At 41.7% G+C, this 21,538-nt stretch overlaps 1 protein-coding gene across 1 annotated transcript in view; it reads right to left on the bottom strand.

Annotated features, from left to right (window-relative positions):
* The window catches only part of SORCS3 (sortilin related VPS10 domain containing receptor 3), a 561,026-nt gene that overhangs the window by 197,607 nt on the left and 341,881 nt on the right, over positions 1-21,538 (bottom strand). The gene's annotated exons all lie outside the window — the stretch shown is intronic.

Genomic DNA, 21,538 nt, shown 5'->3' with positions numbered 1-21,538 from the left:
CGTAAATCAGTAATCAAAGATGTGGAACCAACCTAAGTGCTCATCAATTGATAAATGGATAAAGAAAATGTGGGTGTGTATTTATACACACACATACACACACACACACACACTATGGAATAATAGCCATGAAAAGGAATGAAATAATGTCTTTTGCAGCAACTTGGGTAGAACTGGAAGCCATAATCCTAAGTGAAGTATCTCAAGAAGAGAAAAACAAATACCACATATTCTCACTTACAAGAGAAAGCTAAGTGAGGGATACATATACATACATATACATAGAGAGAGAGAGAGTGAGCGCGCACCATAAATTGGGGTAATGGACATTGAAACCTAAGAAGTGGGGAGGCTTAGAGAGGGAATGTGGAATACAAATCTACCTACTGGGTGCAGTGTACACTATTCTCATGGTGGGTACACTGAAAACTCTGATTTCAGCATGATGAAACTGATCCATGTAACAAAAACACTTGTTCTCTCTAAATTTTTTTGAAATAAAAAATTAAAATTAAAAAAAAAAAAACCCAAGCAGGTAATGATGGATAGCAACTCATGGAATGAAAAAAAATTCCAGAATATCCCCAGGACTTTGGAAAGATAAAATAAAAAAATAATCCCCTGCATGGCTAATGGAATCAGATTCCATGTCATTTATTTTATGGATGTAGACTCTGATTGCTTTAGAACACATTAGGGTTAGGCAAGCATCCCTGTAAGTGACTAACTAGGAGAAATGGGTCTATTTGCAATTGTGCCTAGAAGTACAATATCTGAACCTGACTGCCAATGGAATAATAATGTTGCTGTTTCACATACATTTGAGCCTTATTTCAATCCTGAAAGAAAGGTAGAGCAGTGATTATTAACTTAAATCCCTGCTCCCAAGCATTCTCTGATCCACCCAGGCAGAATCACTCCCTCCACAGTGCCACCACTGTATTTACTGCCTACCTCTCAAAGCTGTTCACAGTAAGCCATCACTGGCTGGCACATCTCTCCCTCTGCCAGACTGTGAACCTAAGAGGGCCAGGGATCATTCCTTACTCACCTTGGTGCATCAGTGGTTATATAAGGCTGGGCACATAACAGGTGAGCACACAAATCTCCTATTTTAGAGTTCATGAAAATTTTGGAGAAGTTAAGTTTTGGTCAAAGAAACTAGGATTTAGGTTTTCTGAATCAAGGCTCCTTCCATGGAATCATGTGGTAAGTTTACCATGAGAATTCCACCATCTTTGTTTTTCATACCAACTTTTACACGTGGGAAAACTGAAAAAGCCAGAAGTAGGCAGCCCTCAAGTTTATAGAAATCAGACCAGGTGAAATATATTCCCATGGTCACATCCCCAATAGCTGCTCTCTCCAGCATACCACACCCAGAAAACTTTGCCATCTGTAAAGTTCTAAGTCCATAATCTTGCAACTCATACAGAAACAATTTTCTGTATGAACTTCTGGCAATCTCACAAAGAAGCTTTGAGGAGCTCATGAAATTTTTGGTTCATTTAAATCTAATTTGGCAAATATATACTAAACAATGACACCATAAAAATATTTTTGTCCAGTAAATTATAGTTTCATATACATACACACACGCATATATATAGTTATATATGTATATATGTAGGAATATACCTATATGGATATAAATTTATATATTGTGTATAATTATATGTATATAGTTATGTATATATGTATCTATATGTGCATATATATTTTTTATCCTCAGAATATGCTGTAAGATAGTCAAGGATATATGTATATATTAGCATTTCCATTTTATAGATGAAAATACTTATGTTTGGTGCTACAAAGTGACTATAGCAAGTACATGGAAAATACATAGATGATCTGACTCATCACAAATTTCTCCTATACCACACTGACTACACCAGCTCTCCTAGCATTTATTTAAACTGGGCTTTCACTCCATGAGTAAGTACAAACTACAAAGTGTGTTCAGTTATGCACACGGGAAAACTCCTACTGCCCTCTAGTCACTTTCTAGATTCACCAACTTAGTGAATAAAACACTGCTAGCTCCATAAAGATTAAATTACATAGCACACAGGACCACATCCAATTCTCTGGGAAGCAAAAAGGGTAATCTCTCCCTGACCTTCCCATATGCATCCCAGTCCACAGTGTCAAAGGGGAAATGGGGCAAAAGCTAAAGCTCTAGAGGGTGAAAGATGGGAACATAGAAATGAAACAATGAGGTTTGCTGGAAAAATATGTCTTGACCCAGTCCTTTAAAGACAGGCAGTATGGACAGGAAAGAAGGAGGATGGAGGTTTTCTGGGTGGGGGAGACAATAAGAGCAAGGTGCCGATACACCTAGTGTTTGAGCTTGGCTGTGCAAGAGCTTTTAAGAGAAAGGAGGGATGTGATGACTGTTATTGGCCAAAGGAGGTGGAAATCATCTGTCTGTTCTTCTGTCTCTCTTTCTATCTATCTGTCCTTCAATCTATTCGAGGATGTTTCTATATCTATCTGTGTGTATGTTTATACTGGGAGGTGGAAGGAAGGAGTGGGCGTGTGAGGAACAGACCAATCCATTGGTAAGAATATGTCCCTACATTTTATTGCAAAGACTGAGTTTCCCATTAAGGGTTTAAAAAAAAATGGATCACTCTCCTTCTCCTGGCAGGTGTCTGAGGAATGGATGGTCAGACTTAAGACACATGTTTTCCAATTAAATATAAAAGAGACCTCGGCTGGAACCTTCTATGACCCAAAGATCAGACTCTCTGTCAGCTCTGATTCCAATCATAACAGAGTCCCAAATTCCTTCAGTAAAATCCAGCATGATTGTGTCTTCCTCTGCTGCAAACTCTCCAGACAAACCAGGTCAAAGACATGAGGGCTACTCTGACACTGCTGGAGTCTCAGTCCTCCGAGAAATCACCAGTCCTTCCATCATGAGGACACTGGTGGTGGCAGAGGTCTTGCTGGGGCTCGCACTTGGGAGAAGCATGGCTCCTGCCATCTCAGGCTCTTCCTAACACAGGGAGCATGGAGAGCAGCTGCTGATCTTCTCATTCAAGCCAGTTCTACCGCCTGCCTCCCGTCTCTGGTTTTGCTTTTTCAGCTCTTCAGTTTGAATGATGGGGAAAAAATTAAATTGAATTATCTGCCTAGAGGCTGATTCACATGAACAGAAAGAGCAGGCTCCTATTCATTAAGGGCCTTGGGTTAGCTACCTTGTCTCTCAATCTGCAGTAAGTTGCTGAGTCTGAAATGTATTTTATTCTACCATGAGTTGAATCTTTACAGCCTCTCCATTCAACTGTTTGCTCATCTATTTCTTCATTTAATTATTCATTCATCCATCACTAAAAGTATATCAAACAACTACTCTGCTGTAGGAACTGAACTAAGATCTGGGCTACAAAAGGTTAAAAATGCTGTGATCAGTGGAAGACAGAAATGTATAAAATTATAAGACCATGCAACGTATGTCATGATATTAATACTAGTTATCTCTGCAATGGTAAGACTGTAGGTAGTCAGTTTTTTCTTCTTTTGATCATCTAGATTTTTGAAAATTATTGTGAACAAATATTATTTTTGTAATTAAAAATTAAAGTTCTAACATTCAAATGGAAATGAAACACATAGGTGTACATTTAATAGTAAATTTTGAAAGATTATTCAATGATATTGACATTCTTGTGACATTATCATTTAAAATATATTTAAAAACATGTATATACAGACATGAACTTTATTTAAAGTATTATAAAATCTTGAAACATATTAGAAGGAAATATGCTGACATACTAGTGGTTATCTTTGAATTGTGAGACTATGGGTAATTTATATATTTTGTAAAGCTTTCCATCATTTTCAGATTTTTTTACAATGGATATGTATTATATTTCAATAGTAATATAAGCCTACATTTTATTCTATTTATAATTTTATAATAGTAAGTTTCTGATTATAATATATATACATATTATATTTCTCTCTCAAATGATCCTTTAACAGGCCAAGAATTAAAGTCCCATGTTTTTCATGAGGTAACTGGAATTAGACAAAGCAATATTGGATTTTCCAAAAAATATTATTTCACAGACATTTTCATAGATGGTGCTGATTCCTTCCTTGAGCAGGCAATATATTAGCTCACACGGTGTTTACATGGTCCTACATGGCTTCCACCCAACCTGTTTCACACAACATTAAAATAAAGTGTGTTTTCCAAACAATACACATCTTTAAACAATGTTCCTTGTCTGTCCTAAGTTACCTAAACAAGGCCACGTTCTCCTCTGAATCCTCCTCAAGATTTCCCCTCCCAGCAAAGATGTCCCCTCCCAGCAAAGATGTCACTCCTGGACATTACCAGGGACCAATCCTGACCCTCTCCTTCCCCTTCTTGCACTACATGCTGTGGCTACGTAACTCTTATCATATATTCGGTAGCAACAAACACAGGAGGAGTTCTAAATGAATCATCAGAACAGCTGGAAAGTATGAAAGAGCATGCTCTTTTCCTTATTGATTCAGTTATTAGGTCCCTAATTACATCAGCCTGCCAGAGAAAAGCATCTGATAGCTGAAGAACTAAAGAGGCAATTTAATCAATGGAATATTCCACAGGAAGGTCAACAATTTGTAGCTGGAAAGCTTAAGTTCAAAGAATAATCGGGCATTGCTATAGGTTGAACATGTGCTCCCCCAACAAAAATAAACGTGTTGAAGTCCTAACCCTTAGTATCTCACAATGTGACCTCATTTGGAAATAGGGTCTTTCCAGATGTAATCAAGTTTAAATGAGGTCCTCAGGGTGGGCCCTAATTCAATATGGCTGGTGTCCTCCTGCCCAGGAAAATTTGGACTCCTGGGCAGGCAGTGGTGGGGAAAATAGCATGAAGACTCACAGGGAGAATGCCATGTAAAGACGAGGGCCGGGGGCTGGGTGCGGTGGCTCACGCCTGTAATCCCAGCACTCTGAGAGGCTGAGGTGGATGGATCGTTTGAGCTCAGGAGTTCGAGACCAGCCTGAGCAAGAGCGAGACCCTCGTCTCTACTAAAAAATAGAAAGAAATTAAGCTGGACAACTAAAAATATATAGAAAAAATTAGCCAGGCATGGTGGCGCATGCCTGTAATCCCAGCTACTCAGGAGGCTGAGGCAGGAGTTTGAGGTTGCTGTGAGCTAGGCTGACGCCACAGCACTCCAGCCCAGGCAGCAGAGTGAGACTCTGTCTAAAAAGAAAAAAAAGAAAAGAAAAAAAAAGACAAGCACTGGGGTGATACATCCCCCAGCCAAGAGATGCCAAAGATTGCCAGCAAGTCACCAAAATCTAGGAAGAGGCAAGGAAGGCTCACCCTACATGTTTCAGAGGGAGCATAACCATGCTGACATCTCGATTTTGGAATTCTAGCCTCCAGAACTGTGGGACAACAAATTTCTGTTGTTAGGTTTGTGGTACTTTGTGACAGCAGCTCTAGGAAACTAACACGGGATCTCACACCCCTCACTGGGAGCAGGCAGCCTGGAGGGAGTTAACTATGACAGAAACGCTACATCTCTCTGTGGCTTCCCTGTAGCCACCCAGGCATTTAGTTCTAAGGCCAGAGGTCTGGTTTAAGGGCAGATTGTTAAATCTGTGGTTGAAAGTCCAACCCTTATTTGCCTACATTTCTCTGTCCTGTGCATTCTCACTGTGCCTCCAAGAACACTTTCTAAGAAATGTGAACTCATAATGATTATTTGAGGGTAACCAGATATAGTCAGAAGAGCCAACAAAATATGCATTTTATGGGATCTTTTGGTGTTCAAGCCAGATTCCCTGGAGCCAGCATATCTCTCACGGAGAGGGGGAACAATGAGTTGAAACAAATTTATACAAATGCTCTCCCCTGTAGGAAAGTTCAAGCTTAATGTATAACCGTCCTGATGTTTTTCTCAAAACCTGTGGAGTTCAGGTAGCATTCTGCTGAATTGTGCTCAGGATGGTCTTTGTCTTTTAAATAAAATGAGGCTGTTTTTTGCTCAAAATAAGGGCTCTGCATCTCTTTCCTTGGAGGCACAGAGGTGGAGGTCGGAGGGTGTGGCTGGGCTACCTAGGGCTACAGGGAGAATCACCGGGGTTGTGGCAGTGTTTGTAACAGACAGGAGAGAATCCTGGCTCACAGAGCAGCAGGAAGTCCATTCTGACATGCGCCTTCAGTTCTTTCCTCAGACATTTTCCAAAGAACCCATCTCTTGATAACAAACCCACCCAATATTCCTCTAAGCTCTGGGTATAAAGACGAGAGCTTCCAGACTCAGCTGCCATCTTCCTCTGCCCTCAGGAGATATAAGGCATTTATACCATAAAGATATTTATTTTAAAAAGACATATGCTATTCACTTAGCCACGCCATTCTTTTGCAGAAGACAATATTTTTCTTCCCTCTTGAGGATTTCTAGCCATAGAGGATTTGCATCTCTCCCAAATGTCTTGCCTCATTCATTCCTTTATTTGACAAATATTTATCAAATGTCTATTAAGAACCAGGTACAGTTCTATGGGTTTAGGATACATCAGTGAATAAGACAGAGAAAAAGTCCCTGCCCTCAGGCATCTTACAATCTAGTGGTGATCAAAACCACAAATGCACTCAAGTCTGTAGTGTGAATATGTGAGGGAGATGTAAAAAAAAAATACATATAATTATTTTAAGTCTTTAGAAACAGGTTCATTTTTCTGGAACTTAACACATGTTGGAAGTTTCTTTGCTTATCCAAGAAGACTTTCCCCATTTTTATTGAAAGACTTGGCCCCCTAGGGCTGTCTGCTATTTTTCTGCTTTTGATAGAGACATAAGTTCAAAAATTGTTTCAGTTCCTCTCAGCTCTAAGGAAAACACCATGAAGTGTGAAGATGCTTGGCAGAGGACATTTCACCACAACGCAGGGGATCCAAGGGGCCCATGCTCCCTCTCAAAATGGGTTTAGCTGCTCCTTAGCTAAAGAAGGGAGCAGGTCCAGTGTGGCCAGGTTTTATAATTTTTCAAGGGAACTTGAAATTTCAGATTTTTATGTGAAATCACCAAATTTTTCTATTTTGGTAACAAATTCAAAATTTTAAAACATAGTGCAGGGCAAAAAAATACATGTCTTGATCCAGACGGCCGGATGCTGCCTGAGGATCACCAATTTGTGACCGGAATCTTAGTATAGCTGTATGCCTGCCTGAAGGACCAGGTGGGACATTAGACCTTGATATAGGATTATCAGATCTAGCAAATAAAAATACACAATGCTCAGCTAATTCAAATTTCAGAAAAAAAAAAAAAAAAACCCCAACTGTATGTCACATGCAATCTTAGTGATATACTTACACTATTTTTAAAAAAATTTATCTGAAATTCAAATTTACCTGGGTTTCCTACACTTTGTTTGGCAACTCTACCTTGAAGTCTCTCCTATTCCATTTCTAAGACTCTGGGTTATAAAATATATCTCCTTATATGTTATGCTTCTTTTTTCTTTGACATTGGATGCCACTAAGTAATTAAAATTTCTTGAAATTATTATATTCTTTGCCGTCAATTAACTCAAATCATTTCACTTGTCCACTTATTTCATATTAATTGACCAACTAGCATGTGCTAGGCTCATGCCAAGGAGTATCATGATACAAGGATGAATAACACAAGGTTTTCTGATCTCCAGAAACTCAAAACCTAGAGGGGGAGACAGACACGTTCGAGAGGAAAGTCAAAAGAGTGAGGCCTGTGCCAGTGGAGACAGAGAAGGAGCAGTACTGAGAGAATGCAAAGGAAGGAGTGGTCAGCTCTGCTGGGTTGGGCACGCGCCCATGAGCTGCATCATAGTAGATGAATAGAGCCAGCCTGAAGGATAAACCGCACCCCATCCCCCAAAAATGTGGCTAACAAAGGTGAAAAATTCTGGTCCTCAGGAAAGATGTTGGAAATAAAGCAGAAACATTATCTCATCCTACAAAAGTATAATTTACTTGGCCCCAGATCAGTGTGCATTGGTCTAATTGCCACATCTAAAAATAGAAAGAGCAGAGATGTCAGATCCAAATAAGGTCATCTAAAGGATTCAAGAAGAAGGGAAGGAGACAATTCCACAAGAACATGAGTGTAAGTATAAAATGAAGACTTAAAGATGAGCTGTAAGAGTGAAGGCTATAGAAGCAGAACAGTGTAGGTAGATACACACTTGTTCATCAAATGTCAACACATCTCCTCTTGAAACCTGCAGTCAAGATTATAACACCAAAAATGAAAAGTGCTTTTCAAGAAAATTCATAAATCTCATTATTACAAGAAGCTGATAAATAGGGAAGGGTATCCTAAAAAACATCAACACTTTAAGACTCATGGCTTCTCAAAGTTTTCCATCAAAACATCTCTAATGGGCAGTGTTTGCATTTAAGTCTCCTTAATTAAAACACTTAATGAACAAAGGCAAGGGAAACTTGTGGTTTTGGGTAGTGCCCTACTTGCAAGAAAGTGATTCTAGCAGACCCTGTCAGATAATGCAGCCAGCCTTACTTTTGTCCTGACTTTGTGTAACACTCAGATTTATCCTTCTGACTAAGCCTCCAGTTGCACAGATCACATATACCTTTGGACGACCAAAGCCTTCCATTTCCCGAGTCAGTGTCCTACTCCCTGGAATAGGTGCTTGGGCCACAAAGGGCCCATTTGAGAACTCAGGTGGCTTATCTCACAGCCCCAGTGCCTTCCCTATAGCACAGAGTGAATTCCCTCAATAGAGCAGGCTGAACCTGGCTCAGACTGACACTGATGTTTATACTCTGTCACATGGGTGACACCACGTCCATTTCCTACCTGCCTTTTTCTCCAGGATTCTCCCTTCCCCTTGATTTTCCAAGTTGTGGCCATGCTGGCCTCCTTTTAGCTCCTCGAATATGCCATGCACCCTCCAGCCTCAGATTTTGCACACGATGCCCCCTCTCCCTGGAACACTGTCCTGCCACCCTGCCTTCTCCTTCTTTCCATTCATGTACTTAACTCCTACTTACATCAGGCATCAGCAGGAACAACACCTCCTAAGGGAAGCCCTCTTTGGTCACCTCCCACCCCACATGGCACCAGGCCCACTGTCATCCACTGTCATGGCTCTCTGTTCTTTTATTTCATAGCATTCATCAAAGTTAGGAAATACGTATTTGTATAATTATATGATCACTATCTACTTTTCTTTCTAGATAGTGGGGATTTTTTCTTTAATAAGTCCTGAGTGCTTAATTTAACACAGTGCCAGACACAGAAGAGTAATGCTCCATGAATATTTGCTGAATGGACACACAGATTCCCCTTTTCAGGTCTTTTAAAGGTTTATTTCTTCCAGCTGAAAGGCCCCCCTTCCTTTCCCAAATTTGTCTAAATTCTATCCTTCTTTCAATATTAGTTCGAATTCTCTCCTTTCTGCGTGGCCATGTTTGGTCACATTGGGCCAAAAAAGGCAAGATGACAACACTAAAAATGAAGAACTATTTTTAAAAGGAAATTCATAAAACTCATGACTATAAGAAGTTAGTGAGAAAGACTGTCCTATAAACAGTATCTCTCTTTTCTCATATTTAACACCCAGTGTCCAACCAGCTTCTACTAGCAGGTTCCTCCTATATCTCTTTAATGATTTTTTTATTTTTTATTCATCCAAAGATTGACCTACTCATTCATTCACTTATGCACCCAAACTTCCAGTTATCTCTTCAAGTAGATTAGAAGTTGTTGGATGAGAGGAATTCCACCTGAAACTGCCACTGGCTGCTCAACAACGTAGGATCAGAGAATCATAAATTTGTACAGCTAGAGCACAGCCTTAGAGACCACCTGGACAGATCTTTCCACCCATGGGGAATCTAAGGCTCAGAGAACCTAAGTGACTCACCTAGGGTCCCACAGCTAGTTTGTTGTGGGGCTGGAATTCAACCCAGGGTCCCACTCAATGCTCTTTTTGCTGTACTATGCTGTCTTTTTTGTGTGTGTGTGTGAGCTATTTGATTTTATAAGAAAAACAAATTACTATAACCTCACAGGAATAATGGCTCATTTGGGTACTCTGTGCATGATTGATACCGTACCTTGAATTTATCTAGCAGCTTTATTTATAAATGATTTTCACAATTCATTTTATCCTCTTTTATACTGAGGAGCATTTTCTGAGCTAATAGTCGCATAAGACGATCTTACAATTTACACAGTGTTTACTAAAACCCATTCTTTTGTCTGTGGTCCTATTCTCTTGACCATTTTCCTTTGCAATCAAATCCTATTCATTTTCACCCATTACGATTGAGAAATGTCTCATATTAAGCAGTACTCTTTGAACAAAACACTAGTATTCCTCCGTGAGCTGCCTTTATTTGTTCTGACCCAGATTCCCCTCCCCACGGTTTACCTGTGTTTTCTCCTCTTTAATGGTTTTGGTTTCACATCACATCCTATTGTTAATATCCACTTTATAGCCTACTTTCCTGGCCTTTTTTCCCTGTGTTCAATTTGTCCCTGATTGTTTTCCAAGTTCAGATTTTGTTTTCTTTCTCAAAGGCCTGAATCTGAAAGAGGTGAGAAGAACTTAAGTCTCTTAGTTTTAGGTCATTTATTTACTTTAAATTACAATCTCTAAGTGTCAAAACAATAATAGCCTACTTTCAATTTGGAAGAAATGAAGACTTTATTATTCCTACCATATAAAACACCATTTGAAACATATTTGCAGGTGGACAATTAAATATGTTCATGATTTTAGGATTAACAGCAGACCAGAAAATCTAAGCACTTATTCAAACCCAAGATATTGAAGAAAAAATAGTGTGTTCTTCAAAGGCCATTCTTTCAGAAGAATAAGAAAAGAAAGAAACTACCATTTATGGAGGGTTTGCCCAACAGGCATTTCTGTATATGTTGTGTAGTTTAACTGGCACAAAATGCACATTGATGGTGATTTCCGTACACACTTCCTGAAGGAGCACACCTAGGCCCCATGGGTGTTATAAACTTGCTCCAGATCCCAAAACAAATTTCAGAGCATCTGATTCTAAAACCAGTGCTCATTCTAAAGCCCCAGGCTGCCACTGAGAAATGTGTTTTCAAAGAAACAACCTGAATTGTGAGAGAGCTCAAAACTATATCCTAGGAGAAAAATTGAAGAAACTTGGGATGGTTGGCACAGAAGACTGACCGCAGAGTAAAGTAGTTTGTGACTGTTTTCCAATGTGGGGAAAGGTTGTTCTGTGGGAAGACAAGGAGACTTTCTTCTGTGCTGCAGCAGAGGGCAGAAGCAGGAACAAAAGGTAAAATCTGGACAGAAGCAAATGCTGGCTTGGTGTAAGAAATAATATCCTAATGATAAGAACTCTCTGAGGCTGGAAGGAGCTGCCTCACAGAGCAGCGAGTTCTCCAGGGATTTAGGGATGTATTTGAGCAGCAGATGGATGAACATTTTGATTAAAGGTGATGGTATCAGGAAATTAAAATGTCAGATGGGGTTTAAACCAATGAGTTCTTAGGTCCTTTCAGATCCACGATTTTTGATTCTCCACCCAAAAGCAATAATATTATGAATAGAACCCAAGACGATATTCACTAGTGATGCTCCCTAAACATTTGTAAAAACTTTTTTTTTTTTAAAGGCAGTCAAATTTTGTGGAAAAGGCTCAGGATTCTGTGTGACAGTCTTTGGTAGATTCATCCAGCCTCCCCGTATCTGAGACGTTTGTAAAGGGATTCCCAGCAATTCCCTTGGAGAGTCAGAATTCATTTCTTCATCCTCTGAATCTAGGTCGCCCTTGTTCCTTGTTTTGACATGAGAAGGCAGTATAAATGAGAGTGTTCCAGTTCTGTGCATAGTTCCTAAGGAGTCTTGGATACTGCCAGTCTTTTGGAATGTTGTCGTTACCAGGTGAGCACACCTGTGCTAGTCTACTGGCGGTTAAAGACCATGGAAGAGAACCCAGATAACCCAGCTGAGAGCATTTCAGACCAATATGCAGCCAGCCTACCACCGAACATAAAAGAGATCCCAGCCAAGGTCAGCAGAGCTGCCTGCTCAACCACAGCTAACAAGAGGCACAGGAGTGAAGCGAGCTGAGACCAGAAAAATCACCTATGGATTTGTAAGCAATAATAAATATTTACTATTTTAAAACCTTTAAGTTTTAGAGGATTTAGTTACACAGCATTAGCTAGGTGACATCTATAGACCTAGATTCAATTCCCAGCTCTATCAATGACCTAACTGGGCTGTTTAGAAGAATAATTTAAATTCCTCAATCTCAGTCTTCTTATATAAGTAAGATGAAGGGCTTGCTCCAGAATGGCAGCTCTCAAACTCACAGTTATCCAGATACCTTGTTAAAAATGTATATTCCAGTCTCCCTTCCAGAAATTCTTATTCAGTGGGTCAGGACTGGAGCCCAGCTGTCTGCGTCTTAATAAGCTTCCAGATTATTCTAATATAGGTAAATATAGAAGAACCACAAGATGAGAAGTTCTGTTCTAAGTAATTATTGAGGAAGCCTGGACATTTATGACAAAATTCATGTCCCTGTCTTCAGCCAGCCTCTATCTCCATCACACGGGGTCAATGACCAGCTGAATATTTGCAGCTCCTTAGAGATGTTGGCGCCATAAACTTCTTCTGGAACCCATTAGAGAAGAGTGAGTTGGCCTTAAGACAGAGACCTTTTGATGACTGGGAACTCACTCCCAGCTTCATCAGAGAAGCCATGGCCTTGACAAAAGAGATGGGCAGACTGTTTCCACTCAAAACCATTCTAACTGCCAATGCTGGGACACGATTAGACAGCAAAAAGCATAGCCTCAGCTAAAACGCAGAGTAACAGCTGGACTGTATTCCCTGAAAAGTACAATTCATTTATTACACAGATAATTAGGTTTCCCTCTAGAAACAAAAGCGTTATGGTCTGTGCATTAAGCAAAGATAGACTTATTGCAACCTGGCCAGTCCCTGCCCAAAACCCTCAAGCAGTGCTAATCCCTGGATTCTAAAATGGGCTGAGGAAGAAATGTGGGTGGGGGTAGGAAGACAGCATCTCCTTTGAGATGCTTCTGTTCTTGGCTTCAATAATCCAAATCAGTGGTTCTCAACCCTGCATCAGGGTTACTGGGAGTTTTAGATGACATTGATGCCTGGGCCCCATCCTAGAAAAATTACATCAGAATCTCTAGGAATAGAACACCTGGGCATAGGTATTTCTAAAGTTCCCCAGGTTATTCCAATGTGAAGGCAGGGCTGAGTGCCCTTGGTCTAAAGCAGAGTTGGCAAACTACCACCCACCTGTTTTTGTACAGAAAGTTTGACTGGAACCTAGCCACACTCACTCATTTACAGTTAAGTTTTTGTGGCAGAGACCATATGGCCAGCAAAGCCTACAACATTTGCTATCTGTTCTCTACAGAAAAAGTTTGCTGATCCCTACTCTTAGGTACTCATCTTAAGTCCTGCTTCAGAGCTCCTAACAGAGGAACTTTATCTTGAGTACCTCCTGGCTTGGTTTTGCAACCCTTAGACCTGCTTCTCCAACACCAGGAACCCAAAGCACTTAATAAGGGCAAGAACTACTGTCCAAGAAATACTTACCATGTGTCAGGCACTAGGTTAAGTGGTTGCATCATCCCATTTAATCCTACAACCATCCTGTAGAGGACCTCTGATTATCTTCATTTTATGAAACAAAAAGATAAAGCTTTGGAGAAGATCAAGTCACTTGTCCAAATACACCAAGTAAGTGTGGAGGTCAGATTCAACTGAGGCTGTTGAACTCAAACGCCACACTAACCAAGATTCACAACGTGGAGATGTGGAGCTTCGGAGCCCGACTGTGCTGTGAGCGTGGGTGGGGCCACTTCATGGGGCGATCTGAAGGGGCTGTTAATAATACCTATTTTACAGGACCATGGCAATATTAGTGATGAGCATGATTTCTAATAAAATATCTCTGGAAACTGAAATTGTTATTTTGTCAGATTTCTTTTTCTTGAGACATTCCTGACTCTATTTCATTCATTTGCTCACCTGATTAATCACTCAGTAATTCAGTGACCACCTGCCACAAGCTCAGTATAGCTCTAGGTACTGGGAATTACAGCAGAGAATAAGATTCTGGGAAAACAAGGTTACTAATCCCTCACTCTATGCAGTTCAGGAGGCAGTGAAGGAAACAGACAAGAAGCAAGCACATCTATATATGCATAAATAAGTAAATTTTTTATATTTTATTATAAACTGCAAAACCATCAATGAAAAGCAAAACACGTAGCACAAAATGGAGCATAGAAAGGACCCATGTTTACAGTATGAGAGTTGAAACAGGGAGGCAGAATGTTGCTTGGTGAACCTCAGCTGGGAACGTGCACCTCGGGTGACACATTTTTGGCCGCTCTCTGCACGTCTGCCAGTGACCATAAACACACTGCGAGTATCGCTTTGGGAGGAGGCAAAGTTGGAAACAGGGAATCCAAGAATAATGAGGACCAACCCATTATTGTGTAATGTCACGCAGAGATAACTGCTATGATAAAAATTAAAGCAGAGACAGGGGAAAGAGCGTGCCAAGAGGTACTGTTTTTATTGAGGTAGCCAGAGAAGACCTCCCTGAGCAACCACCATTCTAGCAGAGGCCTGAAGGAAATGAAAGAGCGGGTGACGTGAACATCTGAAAGAACAGCCACCGGGGATGGAAGAGCGGCAAGGGGGAGGGTCTGGAAGTGGCCACTGCCGCTCCAGCAGAGTGAGCAGGAGGGAAGCATCAGGAACCGAGGTTAGGGAGAGTCAGAGAGATCACATCAAAGGCACATTTCCCTACACGGGATCTTGGCTTCTTTCTATGCACCAAGAAAATCTACTGGGGCATTGAAGGGGAAGGCGGGTGTCATCTGATTTAAGTTGTAAAGGTTAACTTACACGTCACAACTCTGGAGAGCACAAAGAGGGGAGTCAGGAGGGACATAGTGAGGTGAGAGAAGAGATCCCTGCAGTGGTCCCAGGAAGAGGAGTGGGGGCTTAGAATAGCCTGGTACTGGTGGAGTTAGGGAAGTGGAAGGATTTGCAAAATATTCTGGAGGAAACATCAATAAGATTTGGTAATGGAACAGCTCTGAGGTCTGAGGGAAGCTCCGAGATTTTGGGCCCTGCTCACTGAGTCACGGAGGGTGACGAGAGAACTCTCACATGCAGGATATATTTCCAAGGTAGAAGTGATGAGATGTGCTGCTGTATTGAGGTTGGGATCGAGAGAAATAAAGACAAGAATGACTCCAAGATTTTGAGCCTGCAGAAAGGGGTGTCATTTACTGCTATTTAAATTTGAGGGAGTCATGAGTTTGTGGGGATGTCAAGAGTTGCATGCATTAACTTGCTCTTCTTCAGACCTGCACGTACGTGTGTGTGTATGTGGCTGAGAACACAGACAACTACAAAGAAGTGCAGATATCAGGTACTCATCCAATATTTTTCAATTACCTATCGTGTGTGCCCTGCTAAAAGCTAGGGATAAGCAGAAATAAAACACAGCTTCCCCAGAGGAACTTGAGGTCTACTGGGAAAAACAGACAAGTAAACAGGTGACTATTAAAAGAAAAAAAAAAATCTCAATATGAGCTCTGAAGCTAGAAAATGCTAGGCAATGCCCGAGCCTGCACAAAAAGAACACTGGAGCAAAATTCAAACATGCCAGTCCACAGAAACTTCCATGTCTTCATCGAAAGACATGAGAATGTATAATTTTGCTGGTCTCAGAAACAGTCAAACGTTCTCAGCTCGGGTAGTTCAGCTGATGATTAAATTGCTCCTAGGATCTCCTTGGGAAAAAAAGGCTTGTGAGAAACCTAACTGTGCAGGCCACTAGCCACCATAACAGTAAGTGCCACATACCTGTCCCCTTGCTCTAAGGACGGCCCACAGCTCTCAGGACCCGGCTACTATCTTCATATTCATTCACTCCACCTGCTGATCTTGCTGCCAGATGTGCTTGTTGCTTTTAAGGCGTAACCAAGAGCCACTCTCAGGGAGAGATGCCAACAAAGCTAAGAGCCCTTATGCCAGGGAATCACCTGCACAAACAAAACACAAATCCCTCCAAGGTTTGAGCAAGGAGAAAAATAGCTCTCTGGAGGAACGTCTCTATCGAAGTCAGGGTACTTTTCCCTCCGAGTCGTTTCTACCTTTCACTCTGGCCCCAGCACTGATAGAGATGAACTGAAAAACGAGACACAATCCGTTCCCTTAGTCCCTCAGTACAGCAGTTAGAGGCCAGCGTTTTCAAAAAGAACTCACTATAGAAATTCAAGAGGGAAATAAAGGAAGTCTAAAAACCGTAAAATCGTTGCACTCACAAAGCAGAGGTCCCTGACCCTACGACAACTGAGAATGTTCCTCACCAGGCACACAGCCCCGTTTGGTTGCACATTCTGTCTAAAAGCTCCGCACCCAGAAACCGCTCCTGTTTAATTCTTACGCAGGCAGTTGGTACTCGCACATACGTTTCTCCACACTGCTCTGCCGCTGCCTTTCTTCGATGCCTGAAGTGGAAACTCCAATCCAGTGGCTGTTTGGGGGGAAAGGGAGTGGGGATCAGGGTTGTTGAAGGCCCCCCTTGGCAAAAGGGGCAAAACTCATCTTCCTTCAAACACTTGGAAGAGCAAAGACGCGGGTCAGGCACAGACCTCACCTCCTGTGCTCATTTCCCCTGCCCCTGTTCCATTTCTATTTCAGGGCTGGGGGTTCCCATGAAATGAACGCCAGAGCCCCGTCTGAAGCTGATAAGCCTGACAAATGTGCTTCCATCTTTGCCTGACTGTACAGTGGCCCCACACCCTCCAGTGCTGACATTTCACACTCAAGGAGTGAAAGACAAAAGTCAAATGTTACTTAGTGGATGCAAGAACAGAAAAGTATACACAATCCTTTGAAGAAAACCAGTAAGAGCATCCACAGAGTCTCCGAAGGGTCCATGGAATCTGCTCTCACCCAAAGTTAATTTTGTGCTACTGCCCACCACGTACGGAACGTGTATCACAGAGATAGGGATGCCTCCTCCCACCATTCTGTTTTCTTTTCTGACTTTAACATTACTGCACACAGAACACCGAACACTGATGGTGTTTCCACGACAAAGTCAAATTACGAAGATAAAAATGATGAGTCTGGGAAAGAAGAGGCTGGCTTCTCTTTGAACGGGCGCCTTCCCATCTCCTTTCCTGCATGGGAAAGTGACTTGGAATTACTCTGAATGTGAGCTTGCCCTCCTGCATACAGCTGGATTTGATGGTTTGACAATCTTGTGCTATTTGTCTCCCCACCATGGTCCCCATCCAGAGTTCATAATTTTGCCAGGGAACTTAGAATTTATTTTCCATTTCTTCCTCGCTGCATTGCTCAGCAACCACAGAGATGCCTCGGACTGATTTTCCAGCACCCCCCACGACTGTCGCCAGGCGAGGAACACGATTTCCTATTGGACCCATCATTCTGGACGTGCTCACTGTCTGTGGCATGATTTATAGAAAGGCAGCCTCAATTACAATTCCTCTTACTTCTTGCATTGACTAAAATGCTGAAAATACAGAATTGCCAAGATGGCACGGTACACAGCCTCCAACTCAAACAGCTTTCTGCCGACAGCCTTAGGCCAAAAAAAAAAAAAAAAAACCACTGTACTGCCAAGAACAATGACTCAATCCATCAGTGCCAGAGATGGGAAGACCAGGAGCTGTTTTCCTAACTCAGGGAGGTGGGCTCCCACCACAGCTCTCCTCCCGTCAACCAACATTGGGAGCTCTCTGCTCTTTCTTCTGGCTGGGAGCTCAGAGGCAGTCACTGTTATCGGCCAAGCAATTTCAGGAACAGCAGCCAGCAGACAGGAATTGGGGGATTAAATAATAAATCTGCATATGTGCTTCTATTTCCAGGCCTTGTTTATGCACAGTAATAAAAAAAAAAATGAAACCAGTAACTGAAATGAAAACAAATAGACCCATTTATCTACCAGCTTTGGTTTTACTTTTATGCTGTTGATTTGACACTGGTGAAAACTCCAAAAGAGCATTTCACCAAAGAGGCGTGTTTGTGGGAATAGCTCACCCCAGAGGTACAGCCAAGGCCCCCCATCAGCAGTGAGCCGGGGATGGCGGAGGTGGGGAAGGCACATTAACATGTGCCATTGGCTGGTAGAAAACAGAGCACAATAAAAACCAGGCCACCCTTGGTCTATGTGCCTGCAGACCTCCCAGGCTGATTTTTTACATCCTGCTTCTTCTAAAGTCTTTTTTCTTTTTATCACAGCCTAATTATGGTCATTGCACCTTAAATACCGTTGTTCGAAAAGCTCCATGTTTGGGAAAGGTGCGCAGAGGAAGTAACTGTGACTTGGGGCTGACCCAGTCAACTTCCTGTCATCCTCTCCACTGTCACACTTATAGGGTCCTTTCTCCAACCTCCCAGCACGTCCCCAGATAACGTTCTGGGTAAAATCTCTAAGAAATCCTCTCTTGAAAATTGGAATATATGTATATTGTCTTAATGATTTAAATTAAGAATTGCCTTTTTAGAAATTAACAGATCCTATTCTTTGGAGAAGTTTTAGCTGTATAGGAAAACTACTGGAAAGCAAGAAGAGAGTTTCTATATACCCACCCACCTCCCCCAACATTTGTCCCAATTGATGAGCCAACATGGGATACACTGTTATTAACTAAAGTCCATAGTTTGCCTTAGGGTTCACTCTTTGTCTTATACATTCTGCAGCTTTTGATAAATCTGTAATGACACGTATCCACTGTTGTTCTACAACACAGAATAGTTTCACTGCCCTAAAAATCTTGTGTTCTCCCTATTTATCCTTCCTTCCCCCAATCCCCGGCGACTATTGATCTTTTTACTGTCTCCACAGTTTTGCCTTTTTCAAAATGTCATATAGTTGGACTCATACATTATGTAGCAGTTTTAGACTGGCTTCTTTCACATAGCAGGAGGTATTTTAAGTTCCTTCTAGGTCTTTTCATGGAAGAATTCATCTTTTTTTTTTGTTTGCTTGGTTACTAGAACTAGAAGCTCATAAGCACAGGGATGGAAGTAGTAGCCTGTGAAGTTGTAAAATGTCTCTCCCAACGTTTTCCTCTCTTAACTATAGTCTTTGAAGCAGAACACCCAAAGCTTGGAGCTTTCTAATACTTCTAGGGGTAAAACCACAGATGGATTTTATATTATCCAGTGTGTGTTTATAAACGGGTCAAGTGAGTCAACCAAAATTATCCCATCTCAGGAAACATTATTATAATTACTGGTTATTAGAATTATTCATTATTAAAATTAGAATATGTCAGAGTTCAGCTGGCAAAATAAAAGAGTGCTTAAATTCTAAAATAGCACAGAAGAGATATATATTCAATTGACTGGTAATTCCACAGTAGTTTATGCTATGATTTGAATGTGTCCCCCCAAAAAGCATGTACTGGAAATTTCATCCCGAATGCAACAGTGTCGGGAGGTGGGGCTTAATGGGAGGTGTTTGGGTCATGAGGGCGCCCCCTTCATGAATGGATTAGTGCCCATTATAAACAGGCTTGAGTCTAAGAGTTTGATCTCTTGCTCTCTCTGGCCCTCTCTTGGCCCTTCTGCCATGAGCTGATGTCATGTGTCTTAGGCACTTGCCAGATACCAGCCCCTCGATCTTGGACTTTCCAGCCTCTGGAACTGTGAGCCAATAAATTTCTGCTTATAATAATTTACGCAGTCTCAAGTATTCTGTTATGGCAGCACAAAACACACCAAGACAGTGTCCATACATGCTGATGGACCACGCACCAGCCAACAGGTGTGACCTGAGAAGCTTGCAGTGGCCAGGCTTTGTGCGATGCCTTTGGGCACGTGTATGTCTAAGACACATGTGATCTCTGGGGGGAGGGTAATACTTGCAATAATCACTACAAAGTAAGACACTACGTGCAGGGGCCAGGGGAGGTATAGATATGAGCGCCATGGAGCTTAGACAAGGAAGGGAAGCCCTTTCTGACTGGGTGACGTGTGATGTGGTAGCCCTCCGTGGAGGGCAGCAGGTCCTCCAAGGACAATGGCACCGTACTGCGCAGCATAAGGCAGATGGAGGTGATGGTGAAAGTCGGGGGACTTTTTCTTGTTTTGTTTTGTTTTGGTGCAAGGTTCTCAACATTGTTATTCATGGGCCAAATCCAGCTTTTACTATTTGTCTGTGGTATTTTCTTGCAGAATGGGGAGTTGTTACAGGTAGGTACAGGCAGCCCCATGGATGCCAATAACAGAGACAAGAAGCCTCCTGATGTGTCAACAAGACCACAGCCACTAGGGCTTGGCAACAGGACACTGGGTTTCCTAGAGAGGGCAAAGCTGGGCTCTGATTTAGTCAGTTGTGTTAGGTGAAGCCATAAGGCATTGGAGCTCTAAGGCCTTGAAATTAAAATGTTAAATAGCTGATGCTTCTGAAAAATTCAGAGAAAGGAGGGAAAGAAAAGGGAATGCATTTCTATGGTAATCAGTATCCTCCTAATACAGAACAGAAAAATCACCCGCAACTTCAGTCGGGAAAAATAAGCCCCTGCATTAAGTTGATCCTTAATTCAGCAATAATTTCATTTCTTCATTTATTCACTTCTCACTCATTTAATAAATGCCTATTGATGGCCTTCTATGTGCAGGTATCGTGATGGAAGGTCACAAAGATGATCGGATAGATTCTTTCCAGCATGGCTCTGAGATGCAAAAACAGAGTATGCAGCGTAGAACAAAGTGGAACGACTGCTTACCACAAGACGTGTGGCATGCGGCAGACACTTGATAAATAGCCACTCTCAGTATTTATTAGATGAAAGGAAGAAAGGTCGAGCTTCAGGGGTGTGTGATCGGTTTTGTTGGTGACTGAAGGAAGCTTCGTGGACATGGGGCATCTGATCATGGATGAACATTAGCATGCGGGTTAGGAAGGTAAGACAAGGGATGGGATGAGGAAGAACAACAAACATTTGCAGAAAGGAACACAACTCAAGCACGGCTGGAGCACAAGCACATGAGGCGTAGGACTGGCGGTGGGATCTAGACTGGAAGATTCAAGTGCTAACTTAAAGTGTGGGCAACGGGAACCGCTGGTCCTTCTGCACGGGAGCATCACGCTGCATCATCAAGATGGTCACACACTGAGTTAACGACATTAAGCAATGATCTTAATCTCTTTTCAGTTTCATCATCATTAAAATGAGAAAAGAGTAGCAATGACTTCTGAAAAAATGATCAGATATGTTATTCTGTACAAATTTTCATCTGAGATCAGTACATAAGAAGCTTAAGAAGCTTAAAAGGAAGAGGCAAGGACGGACATTTGAAGAATTAGGAAGCCACCAGAGGTGTTGACAAATAAAGACAAAAACCAAAGATGTAACAGTGAAAACAGAAAGGAGGTGGAGACAGTGGCAGGACGGCAAGATATGATGATTTCAATGAGAGGGATGAGGGAGAGGGAGCAGTCTTGAGCTCGAGTGCC

This window comes from Eulemur rufifrons, chromosome 28 (genome assembly GCF_041146395.1).
Source record: "Eulemur rufifrons isolate Redbay chromosome 28, OSU_ERuf_1, whole genome shotgun sequence".
Lineage (NCBI taxonomy): Eukaryota > Metazoa > Chordata > Mammalia > Primates > Lemuridae > Eulemur > Eulemur rufifrons.
The sequence above is the reverse complement of the archived record's forward strand: the minus strand, read 5'-3'. Positions and strand labels throughout refer to the sequence as shown.